The sequence below is a fragment of the Musca autumnalis genome, unplaced genomic scaffold (assembly GCF_047663935.1).
Source record: "Musca autumnalis isolate F117 unplaced genomic scaffold, ASM4766393v1 scaffold_2, whole genome shotgun sequence".
In the NCBI taxonomy this organism is placed as follows: Eukaryota; Metazoa; Arthropoda; class Insecta; order Diptera; family Muscidae; genus Musca; species Musca autumnalis.
Genome location: NW_027411755.1, coordinates 98,092,433 through 98,104,461, shown reverse-complemented (window position 1 = coordinate 98,104,461; position 12,029 = coordinate 98,092,433). Strand labels below are relative to the sequence as shown.

General features: G+C 38.8%; 1 protein-coding gene across 4 annotated transcripts in view; it reads left to right on the top strand.

Annotated features, from left to right (window-relative positions):
* The window catches only part of LOC141394336 (alpha-N-acetylgalactosaminidase), a 386,219-nt gene that overhangs the window by 157,470 nt on the left and 216,720 nt on the right, over positions 1 to 12,029 (top strand). The gene's annotated exons all lie outside the window — the stretch shown is intronic.

Here is a 12,029-nt window from a genome sequence, read left to right as displayed (position 1 = left end):
TTTTTTGGTCTGCACAACTAGGAATAACCCTTTAAAGCAAACATCGACGGAAAGCGCGGAAGAGGTAGAAAAGAAACAACTTGGCTCAATAATATCCAGGCATGGAGTGGCTATAATTATGAACATACTCTCCTGCATGCCGCCAAGAAAATAGAGCTGAACATCATTGTCCAACAACAAATAATCATAAATATATATTTAATACCATATATCATTGAAATATTATTGAACAATCGCCAATATCCGAAAAACGGATGAGTAAATGAAGAAGAAGGTGGTAAAACAGCGCTGATATCGCAAAAGTCGGTAATACGTCAATTTAATTAAACGTAATCTTTTATTTTTGGGATTTGAATTGTTGAGTGTTGAAAATCTCACGTTTCTCTCAAACAACGCAGATATCGCAATAGTCGGTTATACGTCCCATTTTTTATTTTTTTTTTTGAGGTGAATTGCAATGGTCAGTATCCCAGCTTTGGTTGGGCGCATATTTTGAGGGGAGAACCAGATAAAAAAAGTAAATCGTCTGAGCTTTAAATCAAAATGTGTTGGTTTTAATAGCCAAATATCAAAGTTATTGCAATAGGCAGTAAACTATAGGTCTGTCTGGTTACCCTAAAATTTGTAACAATTTGTACCAATTGTTGCTGGAAGTCGTCTGTTAACACAAACAGTCAGCAAAAGAGAGCGATTCGAGAGAGACATTTTGACAGTTCTTTTACTGTGAGTTTGCAAATTCTTGTTGGACAAATTTCTTCTAGCAAGAACGTGTAGCTCTTCTTCTTCCTGAAAACAATCAACCATCTGTTTTTAATTTCTCGTTGATTCATGTTTGTGAAAATTAAAAACAATTTTATTGCGGGAGTAGCAAGTCTAATTATATTATTTTTTTGTAGAACAAAGTTGAAAGGTGGAAAAAATCCATTTCTGGGCCATTTTCTTTATTTTTAATAAAATACAAAATTTTTGCTTCTTTTGGTTCCTTTATTGGCGGACAAATTGTTCTGGGAAGGTGCCTGTTTACTTTTTACAATTTTCTTGCAAAAGAGAATAAAAACTCCTTACTCTCTGAGAAAGATCTTGCTGGACAATTCTTGCTGGAAAAGTAACCAGACAGATTTAGACTCAATTTTATTATTTTGAAACTTTTATTTTAATGGCAAATATCCCTGCTTCTATTTGGTGTATTCGAAGCATGTTACCTGCTAATCAAGAAGACCAACAAAACTATAAAGCAATATCATGTAGATTGTCGATAGATGCACATTTATACAAATACTCTTATTTCGAGTGGTCCGTAGATATTTTAGTTCAGCTAAACCTAAGTCATCTGGTATAAGAGCACACAGGATTTTATTATACCCTTAGGTTAGGCTAAAAGGAGGGGCGAGTAATCGCCACATGCCCTCCCTGGTGGGCGTACACTTAAGTCAGTAGAAGGCCTGTTATGCGCTCTAGACTATATTTATTGATTTATATTTATAAGAATGGGACTCTGCCGTATTCTCCTTACGAAATTCTGTGCCCTTAACAAAATCCCTTAATTGTATCAGGCCATTTGCCATTGCCTGATTAAGATCTGGTATTGTGTCATTCCCTAAAAACTGGGATCTGATGTTTACGAAAGCAGAGCATTGGCAGAGTCTCTGTCTGGAATTAATGCCTCGCATCAGCAGCTACAATTGTTGCTGGCATACGGTCCGATACAATGTTATCCATTTAATCTCCCTTTGTTTCTCGTAAAATGTTTTGATGGTATGTTACTTGCTCCTTTTTGATCCACTTGTTCATAAGTGTTTTTGAACAAAGCTCAACAATTTGGCAAAAAATTAATTTGCGTGGAAGTTACGACCGCGTAAATGAATAAATATAGGTAAAAACACCTTGAAGCTAACGAGGTTTTTTACGGACGGACATCTGTCTAAAGTAAAAGTAGAAGAACACAAAATGAAGATTACACTTCTAAATTCAAAATGTCCACTGCATCCACCCTTTATGGATGCTGACATTTTGACACCGGATTTTTGGTGTTTTTGTATTTTTGATTTAACTAGGACGCGTATTCGGCTATTTCAAGAAAACAACAATAGGAATAAAGTACTCGCGATTACGCATAATTTGATATGTATATTGACTATGTAGCCCACACAGCATCACAGTAATCTAATCTCTAAAAGACCTGTTTTTAGGCACTGTATTTACCTTTTGATTGTGCTGGTACCCAGCGATATTTTAGTTTTTCGACTGTCCGGATCATATAAATCATAGATCGTGAAAATCCATCCACTAGAACGGCGGAAACGGCTTCTGCAAAAATTGAAAAATTCGCTAAAAATGTTTTTGAAAATATCCCCGATTAATTCGCGCTTTCTGTGGATCGTTTCGTTTTCAGTTAAGAAAACGACACACCACTCGCGTTTTTGGGGAAACAGAGGTTTAAAAAGTTTAGCGGTATGGAAGATGTATCCGATTTATCCCAAAAATTAATTGTGAATGTACATCCACGGTTCTTGATGGATCTTATTGAAATGGGTTTAGATCGATGTATTTTTTAATGATTGATACTGAAATCGGATGCGCACTAAACTATAGACGATGCTACATCACAGCCATCAAAGTAAATCTTGGTAAATGTATACAAACGAAAAGAAAACAAATCGTTGTATTGGGAGACCGCATGCGCATCAAGTGATGTCGAGGACTTCGCGATTTACACGTATTTTAAAATGTATATTACCTGATACAGTTTTCCATCGAAATTATTCCACATTTAAATGGACCCAAAATTTAATATATGCTTTTGCTATAATATGCGAACCGCCAAATATATTTGTAAAGTTTTGGCTTCATTTGAATCTTCGTGATGTTTAGATTACGTACATTTTTTTTAAGTATTTTTAATATGCATGTCACCAAAATTTTTGAAAATTTAACATAGCTGAAGCCAAGGTTTACCCTTTTAGAACACGCGACTTGTGATTGTATATAATACAAACTAATTATTTTTGGATAAAATGAAATGTTTCTGGACGTGGCAAAAAATATTGGCCGTGAAAGATAATTTGCGTGGAAGCTGTTGCTATATTTATGTTAAAAAATGGGTAAAAATGGGTTGAAGCCAACATTTCATTTTTTGTTTTCTCTCAATTTGTGAGTAAACTACACTTCACGATTTTCCTGTCAAAGTAAAAGTAGAAACCAACTAAATAAGGTTAATCTCACTAATGTATTTCTTTTCAAAATTTGATCTGCTTCTACCATTAAATGATGCTGCCATTTTGAAGTCAGATTTACAGTGTTTTTTTTTTTAATTTCTTCTAATTTCATTTCGCAAACAGGTTTTTCAATAAATCATATATAGGATTGCTGAACTCGCGATTCTGAGTTATTTGATATATATGTGGTGAATGTAGTCTACATAGAAATCTGCATCCAAATGAGGAAATTTTGTGCGAACATTTTTTTAAAAATCATATTTTTGGGTCTCATATTTGTAATTGTCATTCGATTACCCCGTACTCTATTGCACATTTTAGTTTTTTTGCGTTCCGGATCTAATAAATCCTTCCCTGTACAAATACATCTACTAAAACAGGAGAAATTCCACAGTAGAAAAATCACCTAAAATTGTTTTTGAAAATATCGCGTATTTTATTACGTTTTCTGTGGGTCGTTCCCACTGCAATGAAAAAACTAATGCATTTTATACCGGGCAAAATGATTTTAACAATTACGCGATTTACATGCGTTTCAAATTGCATATAACTTAAAATGGGTTATTTGACCTCTATCTCCATTTCAGAAGTTTTGAGATATATCCTTTGCAGCCCAATTATCTTCCTCAATGGGAAAGCTTTAAAATGAATGTCTATAAAGCAAAATCCGTCTATTTTATTGGGAGATTTAAGCAAAATAAAGGAAGTAGTTTTTCCAAAATTTCTACTACATAATGCATGTGAAAAAATATAGTGTTACGGAATTAAGGTTTGAACTTAATCCCGTGTAGACGTCGTTTTATTCCCCGATACGATTTGTACCAAATAAAACTGGGTTCGTTTTAGATTACGATTCTACAATGCCTTATTGACTTTATTCACTTCAGACTTCACACAAGACTTCACTTTAGTTGGTTTCCACTTTACTTCTTTACTTACACTTACGGTTTAAATATCGCGTTCAGATCATAACTAACTCGGCCGGCATACATAGACATTTCTAGCATCCCTCTTGTAGAGTGTTCCACTATGTTCCAACGAGATCCGATGCACATACACACATACCTGTATACAAACAGACAAATTTAATGTAAACAGTATGGCAGCGGCAAAAAACACGCGAGAGCAGGAGGCCATAAATGACGTCAACAAATAAACAGAGAAAGAGAGTGAGATTACAAAAACAATTTAGTTAAGTAAAAGTGTAAATGAAGACTAAGACGAATTTTCATAATTGGAATAATGGTTGTTGTTGCAGAAATAAATAAGAGAGGGAGAACTGAAAACGTAAACCATAGTGATTGGAATTCTATAGCGTAATTGTTGCTGTAAACTTGATTTCAATGAACCAACTGCTTACTAAAAATTTACGTTACAATTAACATTTTGAAATTAACATAAATTCATCTAAATTACTTAAATCTATCAGTTATTTTCATAACATTGCCTCCTGCTTAACCCTGTTCGTCCCGAATAGGCACAGAGTCCGTTCCATAAGGGGCCAACCGCTCCAGGTGCACCACTTTCATCTTTGACCTAGGACTGTCGTTTCGCTGAATTTGAAACACTACGTCGTTTATCCTTGTGATTACGTAGTAAGGCCCTTCCCAGTGGGTTTGTAGTTTGGGGCACAGTCCTTTTTTCCGTTGTGGATTAAACAATAGCACCACCTGTCCTTCATGGAATCCATACGTATTCGCCGCTCGGTCGTACCTTTGCTTCATTCGGTTGCCAACCATTTTAATTCGATGACGTACTGCATTGTGTACTTCTTCGCCTTCATTCACGTGGTCCTTTGGTGTGGCACCGAAGATCAAATCACCAGGCAGCTTCAATTCACTCCCGAACAAAACTTTAGGTGGGGTACGAGATGTAGAGTCATGGATGGCCGATCTATATGACAGCAAGAATTTAGGTATATGCTCATCCCAGTCTTTTTGGCCGCTGTCCACTACTTACCGTAAATGTTCCTCCAGAGTGCAGTTAAACCTTTCCACCATGCCATCGGATTGGGGATGTAGAGGTGTTGTTCTGGTCTTCTTAATTCCGTATGAATATCGCTGATTCGAAATTTCTACCTTGGTCGGAATGTATCTCGGATGGAACACCATGGCGACATATCCAATTTTGGCTGAAAACGTTTACAATTGTCTTGGCTTCTTGATTTGGGATGGTACAAACCTCCGGCCATTTGCTAAAGTTGTCCATAACCACTAATACATAACGGTTCCCAGAGTCGCTTATTGGGAACGGTCCAGCCACATACATTGCTATTCTTTCAAATGGTGCCCCTGAGTTGTGCTGCTGCATGTAGCCTCGACTCTTCCGTGTTGGACCTTTGGCTTTCATGCACCTCTCACAATTGGATACCCATTCCGCAATAGATTTTTGGCGTCCGGCCCAATAAAATCGCTGTTTTACCTTTTCGGTGGTCTTGGTAATCCCCAGGTGTCCTCCACTTGTACCATCGTGAAACTCAGTCAGGATCTCCTTAACTTTAGAATCTGGGACCACAATCAGTTTCCGGTTGGTTTTACCATCCTTGCTTTCCCATCTACGATATAGGCAACCATCTTTTAGGAGTAGACTATTCCACTGAGCCCAACAGGATTTCAAAAGAGGGCTTTCGGACGCTATATCTTTCTGACTAGGTCGTTGGTCTTCCTCTTTTGCGGTAATTATCATACTCAGAACGGGAACTTTTTCGTTGTTCTGTTGCCCAATTTTGGTCGGATTCGATCTGCAGCAGCCGAATGTCGACGATACTATCCTTGTTCTCAGCCTTTGACCAATGTCTGCATTCTAAATTGCATGGTCGACGGGACAGGGCATCAGCATTACCATGTTTTCCTCCCTTCTTGTGCTCGATGCTGAAGTCGTAACTTTCAAGCCTCTCTATCCATCGTGCTAATTGAGCTTCCGGATTCTTCAACTGGAGTAACCATCGGAGAGCTGAGTGGTCTGTCCTAAGAAGGAAGTGCTGGCCAGATAGGTACTTATGGTAATGCTTGATGGTCTCTACAACTGCCAGTAGCTCTCTTCTCGTCACGCAGTAATTCTTCTCAGGCTTTGATAACGTTCGGCTGTAGTATCCGATTACCTTTTCTTGACCGTCGATTTGCTGCGATAGTACACCGCCGATACCATAAGCGCTAGCATCCGTATAAAGAACAAATTCTCCGCCGGTCATAGGATAAGCCAAAAGCGGGGCTGAGCATAGCAGATCTTTTAATTTTCTGAAGGCCTCTTCCTGCTCCTCGTTCCACCGAAACTTTTGCCCCTTCTGCTTTTAATGGTGGAGGCTGACTGCGACGTTGGCAAAATTTGGGACGAATTGGCGGTAGTACGTGCAGAGACCCAAAAAGCTCCGTAAATCATGCAGGCTTCGCGGCCTCGGACAGTCTATGACGGCTTCAATTTTTTCGTTATCCGTACATATGCCCTCAGTTGTAACACCATGTCCCAGGAACTTTACTTCTCGTTGGAAGAGGACACACTTTTTCGGGCTCGGCTTTAGGCCTGCAGACGGCAGTGCTTGGAGAACATCCTTTAAGTTCTTCAGGTGTTCGTCGAAGGTTTTTCCCATGACAATGATGTCATCCAGATATATTAGGCAAGACTTCCAATTCAGCCCCTTTAATACCCGCTCCATCAGCCTTTCAAAAGTAGCCGGAGCGTTGCAGAGCCCGAATGGCATGACAATAAATTGCCAGAGACCGCCATTGACGCCAAACGCTGTTTTCTCTTTATCTTTTTCGGCGATCTCCATTTGCCAATAATCACTCTGCAAGTCAAGGGTAGAGAACCATGACGTTCCGGCTAAGGTATCCAATGTGTCGTCAATCCTTGGGTAGCTGTCTTTCTTGGTGTCATCATTTAATTTCCTATAGTCAACGCAGAACCGGGTGCATCCATCTTTCTCCTTGACCAACACCACTGGAGAGCACCATGGACTTGATGGTGGTTCCATCACGCCGCTCTCCTCCATTTCGGCTATCAGCTTCTGTACCTCGCTTCTTTTGGCCATTGGCACACTTCTTGGAGCCTGTTTTATAGGTCTAGCTTCGGCGGTATTTATTTCATGCTTCACCACTGATGTTCTCCTTTGATGTTCTTTCGTGAACGCAAAATCAGATACATGTTTCCAGAGGTGCTGTTTGGCTTTATTCTTCTCGGAAGGTGATAGGTTGCGCGTCCAATCTTTGATGTAAGCTTCCAGGTGCTTCTTCTCCATGGCTGATGACTTTTCAGTGTTATTCCTCAAGTTAATTACAGCTTTGACTGGAGTGCATTGTCCAACATCGGAAAATTTGCTCATTTGCTCTTCATTGTTTGACAGGTTTAGAACTCGAACTGGAATTAAGCCTTCATCATTGCTTCTTACCAATGCATGTGCTATTAAGATGTTGCTGTTTCTGGTTTTTCTGGTTCGACCAACCACAAATTGTCTGCTCCACAATCTCCATCCATTGCTACCCATATTAATGCTTCGGCATTTGGTGGTATTCTTTCTGGATGATCCGCAGTCAGACGTCTTTTATCGTATCCCACATTTAACGGAATTTCGACGTTATACCAGGTCATCAGACGATTTTTCATGTCCAGTGTGACACCAAAGGCAATCATGAAATCCGCGCCAGTTATGACTTCGTCTACTATATCGGCCGCGATAAACTCATAACATTCTGATTTATTAGCAATAGTTAGCTTCAGGGTGATCTTTCCATATACTGCTGCGGGTTCTCCCCGTTGCCGTGCGCAGTCTGACTCCATTTAACGGCATTATTCTTCCCTTTGTCAGATCCGCTCTAATGATGAACTTTGATGCGCCCATATCTATGTTCAGGGTACGTTTATCACCGTTGATGTACCCAGTGGTTGTAAGGGTTGTGATTTTCTGCTGATCGATGGGAGCCAGTTCATGCCCTGCTGTACTAGCTCGATTTAGTTCAACGGTGATTCATTAGAAGCATGTTGGGTGTCCCGTTTACTTCCATTTGATGGAGGTGGCGAAGAAGATCGGTGTCTTTTGCGCTTTGATCGACACTCCCGTGCAAAATGTCCTGTTTTATCGCAGATATAGCATTTAGCCCTGGGTTTCTTACAGACCAATTTCGTTTCTTCCAGTACTTCCTTCACGGCTTCCCTGACTACAGATTTTGGTTCGCATTCGACCTCTAGATTATTGAGATTAGAAAGTATCCTTGCTGTCTCTTGTGCAAGCGCGAATGACACTGTTTCGGCGCATATGTTGCACATAATCTCGGGGTCCCGTATACCATTCACAAATGCTTCAATTTTCATACGGTCCACCGACGATGATTCTCTCCAGGATACGTCATTAGCACCAACCGGTCCACCTCGGTAGGGAAATCTTGTAACGTCTCGTTTGGTTTTTGCACTCCTCCTCTTAATTCCATCAGGTAGATGATTTGTGTTTGTTCTCCTCCGTATTTACGTTCGAGTGCGGCCATATTATCGGCATAGTTGTCTCTAGATTTAACAGGGATACTTTGTATTACAGTAGCAGCTCCGTCTTTCAGAAAGGTGGAGTGATACAGCTTTGTAGTTGTCGTTCCATGAATTTCTAGAGGACAAAGTCTCAAATTGTAACTTAAAGACATCAAACGGTATAGTTCCATCGAAAACAGGAGGTTTCATCTGCACGGCGTTATCGATAACTCTGGTCGGAACACCATTGATTTTCAATTCTGTGAGCAAGAAATTTCTCATCAACGGACTGAACTTTCTTACCCAAATCTTTTATTTGTACTTCGACGCCTTCCACTCGCTTTTCAGTAACTTGTGTAACATTTTTGAGCTTCTCGTTAATTATTCTGGAATTTGTCTCTAATTTATCGTCGAATTTGCAAAATTTTTGCTCCAATTTTTCTTCTAATTTATCGTCAAATTTGGAAAATTTCTCAGGAGTGCTCTTTGCAATCTCTTTGGCTTCTTTAGAATTTATATATATATATATATATATATATATATATATATATATATATATATGTATGTATATATTATTTTATATTAAGATCATTTCTAAATTCTGCAATAAATATTCTTTTAATTATACCCTCAGCCTTTAGGCTAAAGAGGGTATTTACACTTTGATACGACCAAAAATGTGCCTCATCGAAATAATGGTTTTAGACCCCAAGTATGTTTGTACGATATCCGTTTCAGACAATTTTGAGTAGATCTAGCAATGTCCGTCCGTCTGTCTGTCTGTCTGTCGGTCTGTCTGGCTGGCTGGTGCGCACGATAACTCTCGAACGGATCAACCGATTCGGTTCAAATTTTGGGTATCGAAATATTTTGTCCAGATTCGATTTAAGTTCGAAGATGGACCATACAGGTCCACTCTTTCAGGTACCTCCCCCACAAATGTTCAAAAATTGTCGCAACATTTGTGCGCACGATAACTCTTGAAGGGAATAACCGATTTGGTCCATACTTTACACATCGTGTAACTTCTACCAAACTTAGATGAAGTTCCAATATGGACTCAATCGGTCCACTCCTTCGGGTACCTCCCACACAAAATTTCGGAAAAGTTCAGTTTAGGACCTGGTCTCGAATCGCTTTGATTTTTGTTCACGCAAGTTGTATTCCCTGTCCTCTATACGACGCTGTAAGTTTCATTAGGGGCAAGTCCATACTTCCGGAGAAAATAGCCTGAAAGTTACAAAAAACCCTATGACACCGTGTGTAGTTGTTGGAGCGATAGATAACTCTCGAACGGATCTGCCGATTCGGTCCAAAATTTGGCTTTCGTAATATTTTGTCCAAAGTTAGTTCAAGTTCAAAGATGGATTATATCGGTCCACTCCTTCCCGTACCTCCCCCACAAAAGTTCGAAAATGTTCGGAAAATTTGTGCGTACGATATCTCTTGAAGGAAGTAACCGATTTGGTCCATACTTTACACATTATGAAATTTCTACCATACTCAGATAAGGTTCCAATATGGACTCAATCGGTAACCTCCTTCGAGTACCTCCCACACAAAATTTCGGAAAAGTTCAGTTTAGGACCTGCTCTCGAATCGCCTTGGTTTTTGTTGTAACCTCTTATATTCACTGTCCCCTATACGAAGGTACAAGTTTCCTCAGGGGCAAGTCCATACTTCCTGAAAAAATAGCCTGAAAGTTGAAAAACAACCCTGTAACACCATGTTTATGGGAAGCGCATGATAATTCTCGAACGGATATGCCGATTCCGGCCAAAATTTGGCCTTCGTAATATTGTTTCCAAACTTAGTTTAAGTTCGTAGATAAGCCATATCGCTCCACTCCTTCAGGTACCTACCCCACAAAAGTTCAAAAATATTCGGAAAAACTGTGCGCACGATAACTCTTGATGGGAGTGACCGATTTGGTCCATACTTTACACATTCTCATAATATCTACCAGACATAGATCAGGTTCGATATGGACTATATTTGTCCACTCCATCCCGTACATCCCACACAAAATTTTGGATAAGTTCACTTTAAGACCTGCTATTGAATCACTTTGATTTTTGTTGAAGCAACTTACTTTCGCTGCCTCAATAACGATGGTAAAAGTTGTTTCAGGGGCAAGTCCATACTTCTTGAGAAAACAGCCCGAAGGGTGTAAAACCCCCCTATGGCACCCCCATGGTCTATGTCGGTCCATTCCTTTAAGTACCTTTTCCGCAAAATTTTTGAACTTTCATCTTAATTAACATTTTTGTCGGTTCATACCACCAAAATTTTGAAACCCCCTAAATACATAAGTTTTTTGTGAAAAAAGTGTTTCAATTTGCACAGGCTGAGGGTATATCTCTGTCGGCAAAGCCGACTTATACTTTTTTACTTGTTTTGTTTTAAATATCGAAATTGATTGCGATTCTTTTAAATAAGAAGGTAGATTATTAAACTCTAAACTGCCGCTATATTCATCACGTTGTTTTGTCAGTTCCAGCCTACACTTGACAACTGATAGATCAGAATTTTGCCGAGTATTAGTTGCCATTCTTTCAATATTAATCGTATGATATCCAATATTATTCAAGATTTTGTACACATATAACAGGAGCTGATTTTTATATAGACCATATATTGGAAGGACAGTTTTTGCGATATCACGATATAATGTTAAAGTGGGATACATGTTAGGTAGCCTGTATACATTTTTAAGCGCCTTATTCTGTAATATTTGTAAAGATTTTAAATGTGCATTTTTTCTGTTTCCATAAATAAATGATAAGTAGTTCAAATTATTCTGAATTAACGATTCAAAGATCATTAGTTTTGTTTTTGAGTCAAATTTATTCCGCACCTTGTACAAAATTCCAACAACAGGAGATATTTTAGATTTCAGACAATCAATTTGTGTTTTCCATTGAAGATTATTCTGCATGAATATCCCCAAGTACTTCACTACTGTTACTTCATTCACCAATGTACCATTAGAAAGAGTAACTGAATCATTAGTCGTGTTGTGACGTGGTGCAAATTTTATAAACCTCGTTTTGTCACCGTTTAGAACCAATTTATTAATTCGTACCTATTTACAAAGCAGGTCGGAATCCTGTTCAATGTCTGACTTGATGGTGTAATCTTGCTTGTATGGATAAAACATTGCCAAATCATCGACATACATAAATATTTTACCAATAAGACCAATATTGTTTATGTCATTCAGATATAGCTTAAACAGTAGGGGACCGAGTATACTACCCTGTGGCACTACATACATTACATTCTTCATTGAGCTTCTGCTTCCACTTACTTCGACAAATTGCTTTCTGTTACTAAGGTAGCTTTTAATTAAGGCTAGACTTT